The sequence below is a fragment of the Vulpes lagopus genome, chromosome 18 (assembly GCF_018345385.1).
Source record: "Vulpes lagopus strain Blue_001 chromosome 18, ASM1834538v1, whole genome shotgun sequence".
NCBI lineage: Eukaryota > Metazoa > Chordata > Mammalia > Carnivora > Canidae > Vulpes > Vulpes lagopus.
Genome location: NC_054841.1, coordinates 42598907 through 42606217, shown reverse-complemented (window position 1 = coordinate 42606217; position 7311 = coordinate 42598907).

Below are 7311 nucleotides of genomic sequence, written 5' to 3'. Positions count from 1 at the left end.
TTTGAATCTCAGCTCTACTGCTAGTCAGAGCTTAGGAAAAGAGCTCACCTCTCTAAACTTAATTTTTCTTTCTCTGAAATGGGCATAATAAGAGTATTTACCTTTGAAGAGTATTTTGAAGATTATCTTAATATTCACTTTGTATCAGGTGTCATTTTCGATACTCTGCCTGTTTTCACTCACTGAATCTCCACAACAGCCTGAGGCAGATAAGTTATTGTTCCCATTCTGTGAGTGAGGAAACCCACACTAGAGAGGTTAAGTAACTTTCCTAAGGTCACATAGCTGGTAAAGAGGCAGAACCAGGCTTTAAACTCAGGCAGTTGGCTCAGAGCTCAGCTCTGAACCTGTCATTACCTGCTGCCTCTGAGATGCGCAGAACTTAGCATTGTGCCTGGCACATAGTAAGTGCCCAGTGAAAGGTCACCATTGATGTTTTGTTAATGAACAAGAAAAAGGTGAAGTTGAATGTCCTCGGTCTTCCTAAAGAAGTGAAATTACAGAATTTTGTACAATTTATAGTCCATTCATTCATTCGATCTTCATTCAATAATGCTCCTGCATACTTTGCCCACAACACAGAGAGAGTGGATATTGGGGGAGAAATGGCTCTGGGTTTGGCATACTCCTGGAAGCCAGACTGGGGGCTAAAAGGGGTAGCCGTTTTCAGGTGGAGTCAAGGGAGAAATGATCCCCTGTAGGCACCTGGAATGGAGGAGGAGCCTTGCTGGCTCATGACTGGGGGTTGCCAGATAACTTGGGGCTGTGGTCACTTCTTTGCCAACCTGCTCCCATTTCCCCACATACTGACTATATCCTCGAGGTTCTGTGCTTCTGTTCCCCCAAACTCTGTGTATGATAGGCTCTGGGTTGCCATGGTAACAACTGGAGCCCCAATTTTATATGTTCTTGGGTCAGCATCACCTGACTGTGGTTGGGTCTTTCTGAGTTTAAATCTACTCCCCCTCCTCCCCTCCAAAGAGTGGGGTCATCTGCTTCAACTGCTGCTTCATCCTCAGCAAAGAAGGGGGGAAGTCCCCCAAAAGACAGAGTCATTAGGAAGACACCTCAAAATTGTGTATTATGGGCAAACTAAGGGATAGGGTACCTCCAAACATCCCTTTCAAATGAATATTTGCACACTATTTTAACTTTATCACCTTATTTATCTTACCCTAAGACTATGAATAAGCTCTGAGGGCCACAGTAATAAGCCCCAAGGATGTTCCGATTTATATTTTGAAACTTGTCACCTGCCAGTTTCTTCATAAAGCAGCTTTTCTGGGGGGATGGGTGCACTCTGCCAATGGAACATGCCAGGCTCCTTATTGCTCCCAGACTCCTGCTCACACTGTCCCATCCACCCAGAATGCCTTTCCCTTCACTCTTGGTCAGCCTTGAAGACCCAGTTCAGTTTCTGTCTCCTCCAAGAATTTTCCACATTGTTCTACCCTGAAGTGGTTGGGATCCTCTGAGTGTTGCCTTCGTTGTCTTTTCCATCCATGTGGTCATCTCCTGTATGATTGTCAGGGAAAATCAGCGAAAGACTTTCAAATGGACAGGAGAAATAGATCACTGGATGTCCTGTCTTGGGCACCCTTCCAGGTTATCTCAGCCTTTCATTGTCTTTGAAAAGCTATTTTTACAACCCTGTTAGTCATAGAAAACAAATAATGATGCCAATGATATGTGTTCATAGAAATAGAAATTAATTGCGTGCAGTGGAACTCAATTGATTATTGCCCTGTGGACAGACTCCTGCATCTGTTGTAAAGTCATGTCAGCATTCTGATTACCTGTATGTGTGTGGTTCTTGGAAATACCCTTTGAGCCTGTTAGAACACCTCAACTCAATCCCTCATTCATGAATGAATTAAATAAAATTTTCATACTTTTATGAGAGTCATAATTTATTCCTTTTTTCACCAAAATGATTCTTTTTAAAAAAAAGATGTATTTATTTTAGAGAGAGAGAGAGTGCATGGGCACATGAGCAGAGGGAAGGGCAGAGGAAGAGAGGATCCTCAAGCAGACTCTCCCCTGAGCAGGGAGCCTGATGCAGGGCTGGATCTCAGGACCCTGAGATCACGACCTGAGCAGAATCAAGAGTCAGATGCTTAACCGACTGAGCCACCTAGGTGTCCCCCACCCCAAATTATTCTTTGACATTATTTAACTCAAATTAAAAAAGAATGGTTTGGCACACTGCATCAGTCAGCATTGGAAGGGAGCAAGCAACAGAAGTCAATGGTAGCTAACTTTAAGCAAAAGAAAAAAAAAAAAGAAGAATATACTGGAGGTTATCGAGTAGCTTACAGAATTTACAGAGAGCCCAAAGTTGTGGACTTGGGAAATGGACTAGAGCTAAAGCAGGACTACAGGTGAAAGCACAGGATGGGCCCGTTTGGAGACCATCTCTGGACCCCACCACTGCTGGACATCATTGCCCGTGGCCACCGACCATGACCTTTGCCACAAGCTGCCACCACCATGAAATGAACACTGAGTGGCTCCTGGTCGGCTCCCGATCGTTTTCATCTCTCAACATCTGAAGGCCTGCCAGGGTTATCCAAGCATCTGGGCAAAAACCTATGCCTTTGCCCCGCCTGGCCTGCCAAGGGAGGAGGCAGGAGCCTATCTCCCACCCAGATCTGTGTGATGGGAGAGTCCCTCTCCCCCAGATAGGAAAAGGCTGCCCCAGATGACAGCTGTCTACTCTAAACCAAATCATGACGTCCCTAAGTGCCATCACCGTGAAGTACACAGGCTCCTTTGTTTAGATGGCGAGGGTGTCTCTGAGGGCCCAGCCTGGCAGACCTTGTGGAGATAGTACAAAGGAGGCTGAGGGAAAAGCTGGAAGTAGAGAGTGTCTGAAGGGGGCAGGGTCCCAGAAGCCACCTCACATGATCCTCTTAGGTTCCTCTTGAGGACACTGAGCTGTGTGAGCTTCAGGTTCTGTGTGGCCTGTGAGACGGTCCCGGTCTCACAGTGTGCCTTGGGGACTGCCCTTAAGTCATTCATAAAACAGGGCACTCCTGCTCCCCCTCGAATCTGGTTATTGTCACCAGGGGGAGGGCACGGCCATCGGCTAATTTAAAACAGAGCAGCCTGAGTCGCCTTCGGCTTCTGGGCCACTTCCCAGCTTTGCTGGCAGCAGACCGCTTTTCAGGGGTATGTTTTGCTGACGTGGCCGGCTGTGGGGAGCTGGAAGGCAACAATTTTCTGAGGATCCATTTGCAAAATTGAAACCCTGCCCTTAAGAAGCCTCTGCACATCACAGCTGTGAAGAGATGTGAGAGCAAGGCGAAGGGCAGCCTTCCAGTGGGAACTCCGGGTCCCCTGGGATACCCACAGCTCTGTGTGGGGGTTCATCGGCCTGTGGCCCCAATGCATCTCGGTTTCCAGAAGGTGAGAAGCTCTACCTGGGGGTGCAAGTGAGTCCACTGGACATCCCAGATCCCCAGGCCTGGGGATACCAGGGTGCCCCTCCCCCACGCCACACACACAACCTGACTGTTGGTACCCAGCCTGGACTGGACTGCTCCCCAGCGGAGTGAGGAGGAGGAGTTCTGGCAGACAGGCACATTGTCAGCCACCCAAGGGAGACTCTTGGGGTTTGGCAGAGATGCCCCTGCCAGGCCATGGGCAGGAAGCCAGGTGTCTGGCTCCCTGTTACTCCTGAAATGGCTTTCTTCACTCCATCTAGGCACACCTCCCGACCCCCCAGCTCAAGGGACCCAGCCTGTGCCATGCAGCCTGTAGGTGGCCCTCACTATCCCTCCCTTCTCTCTTCTGTTTCCAGCCAGACCTGGGTTCAAATCACCCCACTGCCACTTCAGTGTGACCCCAGGAAAATTCCTTCATGTCTTAGAGGTTTTATTTATTCATGAGAGACATAGAGAGAGAGGCAGAGACATAGGCAGAGAGAGAAGCAGGCTCCATGCAGGGAGCCCAACGTGGGATTCGATCCCAGGACTTTAGGATCATGCCCTGGGCTGATGGTAGGCGCTAAACCACTGAGACACCCAGGCGTCCCTGCCTTCTATTTTAATAGTCATCATGCTCTTCAAAGTAGGGGTTACTACCCATTTTACAGATGGCAAAACTAAAGCTGAGCGAGCCAGAACGTGGTGAACCCAACCCTGTGGGGCTCCAAGGCCTGCAGTCTTCCTATGACATCATGCTGAGTTCCATCTCCCTGTCACAATCCTTCCCTGTCCTTTGCTCTGTCACAGAGTGTCACTCTGTCACTCAGTGACCGACTGACCAGCAAGACAGAAACAAAAGGGGGAATCGAGGTTTTTCTGTTTTGTCTTATTTTTAAAACCCTTGTGGACATTTGCTTGCCCATTTGAAATGGTCTTGGGCCTAATTTTTGAAAGGAGACCCAGATCCCTGCAGATAGAAAACCATCCTTGCATTTCCTCACAGAAGTTTTCAGCTGATGTGGTGGAAGTTGCCTCTTGCTTCCCTAGCTCTCCCTGGAAGACCAGGGAGAAGAGAGAGAGGACCTTGCCACACTGCTGTGTCTGCTGAGGGTTTCTTGATGGTCAAGGGAGTCTACTAGTTAAGTGCACGGGTGTAGCTACGCTCACCTGGCAGGGCTGGCAGTGCAGTGAGAGGGAGGGCACACATGTGCTGGAGTCATATCCACCACTGTCATTCCACAGCTGTCTGAGCCACATAGAGCCTCAGTTTCTCCATCTGTGACACGAGGATGGTAAAAGAGCCCACCTGGTGTGTGGTTGTAAAGATTGGATGAGTTTATGCATTACACCAAGACCACTTTCTTGGATTCTCTGTGAAGCTCCCCACTCCTCGGATGAACCCTGGGATAAGAAGCTCTTGACTTTAGAAAATTATCTCACAAGGTCTTTCATGTCATGGGGTGCTCTCAGTTATTTTATGTTGAACAGCCATGTGCTGTTTGGGTGAGACATGTAACTTGAATCAACCTCCCTTGGTGGTCGCTCTGGCCTCTTACTGAGGTCATCTGAAGGAACTGATAAAAGGAGGCTAAGAAGTTTAACCCAGATTTGGAACTAGTTCCTAAATTCCTAAAGGTGCATCACAGCTTTGCAAGGGGAGTGTAAACAAGTCTTTTAAGGACACTTAGGAAAGCCATCCCGTCAGTGGTTACATTATGAAGATGGCGCGTTAACATCTCCAGGATGAATGGAACAACCAACACACACTAATGGTGTGCAAAGAGGTGCTCTAGGTTTAGGATGAAGAATTTCAGGACGCCTGGGTGGCTCAGCTGTTGAGCGTCTGCCTTTGCCTAAGGCCATATCCTGGGGTGCCAGGATCAGTTCCCCATGGGTTCTCTGTAGGGAGCCTGCTTCTCTCTCTGCCTGTGTCTCTGCCCCTCTCTGTGTGTCTCTCATGAATAAATAAATACAGTCTTAAAAAAAAAAAGAATTTCATTGAAAGCATCCTCCAGATTCCAAAAATGCTGTATTGCCAAGAGCCAAGAGGGAAGGGAAGATGTGCTCAGACACTCAGATGACTCAGAAGGGAGTTTTGATGATGATGAAGACCCTGAGCACCAAGACAGGTTGGAGGAGCTGGCAAAAAATAGAGTCAGAGAATGACGGTGAAGGAAGCAACTCTTGTAAATTAACATATTATAACATATGTGATCGTAGGCATGCACAGTAAATAATAAATTAATTATTAGAGACAGATATTTAGGGATGCCTGGGTGGCTCAGTGGTTGAGTGTCTGCCTTTGGCTCAGGTCATGATCCTGGGGTCCTGGGATCAAGTCCCACATCAGGTTGCCCCAGGGAGCCTGCTTCTCCCTCTTCCTGTGTCTCTGCTTCTCTCTCTCTCTCTCATGAATAAATTAATAAAATCTTAAAAAAAAAAAAAGACAGGTATTTAACTATTCCATCTACTTTAAAAAAGATTATATATTCAATTAGGTCATAAATCCTTTGGATAGTTTGAATGGGGATATTGGGGAGTCATCTCATTCGGAGACTGTCTTTTATTTGGGCACTGTTGGTGCCCTCCCCCTGCAACATCCCCTTTCTAGAAGGCCCTGATATTCCTTGCAACTCTTTACCCCAGGGCTTTCTGTGCTGTGATGGCTGGAATAAATACCCTTTGGGAGCAGCCCTCACTCAATGACTCATAGGGCTTGGGTTATAAATCCTGCAGGCCCCCACAGTTCCTAGGGGACTAAGGTCCAGGTTCCTGGCAGTAACCTGCTTCATAACGCATTCTTTACTGGCTGACTTTCCTTCTCTGCATCACTTTCTTATTCCCTTCTTGGTGCTTCCAAGATTCCCTCCAAGTCAACTAGATTGGCCGCAACACTTGTCTCAGGGTCTGCTTCTGGGGAAATCCAAGAATGGCAAGGACAAATGACAAAGGATAGCTACAGTTGCTACCACCCATTGTTGTTTTGATAAGAATCAGGAAAATGCACTTCCCTCTTTGTGCTAGCTCACTCGTGTTCCCCAGAGCTCCTGGGAGCTGGGCTGGGGTGTCTTTTAGGTCTGGTCAGAAAGAGAGAGATCTGACTATGTATTTATCTCAAAGCAATCTCGAAGTGATTCATTCTCCTTCCCTCTCTCTCTCTCATTCAATTATATGCTTGAGCAGCTATGCCAAAAATCAGTCCATCCAGAGCAATTAAAAGCTTCCTTTGCCAGACCTTGGGGATTTCTCTCTGATCAATGAGAAAAACACCGCAACTGGAAAAGAGCCTAAACCGAGAACATGGCCCTCATGTCTTAGCTGTTCAGATGAGCTAAAACACCATTTAAATGTGTTTTTAAAAAATCCTTTTATTTTCCAACATGGAATGTCAGTAAGGAAGGGGGAAGGAGAATATTATACAAATGACCAGAAAATTCTCATTGGTTTTTTTGACCCTTTTGACCTCAGACTGAAATTCATTTGTGAAAATTTGTATCAGGCTCCACTCATCAGCTCATGAGCCATAATAGATATTTATTACGATATTTATCATTAGTAATAAAATAATAGCAGCAGAAATCATGTTAACTTGAGTTACCATGTGATCATCACCATGCTAAGAACATCACATGTTGCATCTCAGCTGACTATAATGATAGTATGAAGAGCTCACTGTTACTATGTCTATTTTATTGATGCTGTTACTCAGGCTTAGAGAGGTTAAGTAATTTGTCTGAGACCACGCAACCAGGAAGTAGGAGGATGGGGCTACAAGCCCAGGCAGTCTGGGCCTGAGTTTTTAACTATGGGAAGGGCAACCCAGCTTTTCACAATATAAGGAAGGAAGGGACTAACTGGCTTCATTGCCTCAAGCCAGGCTCAC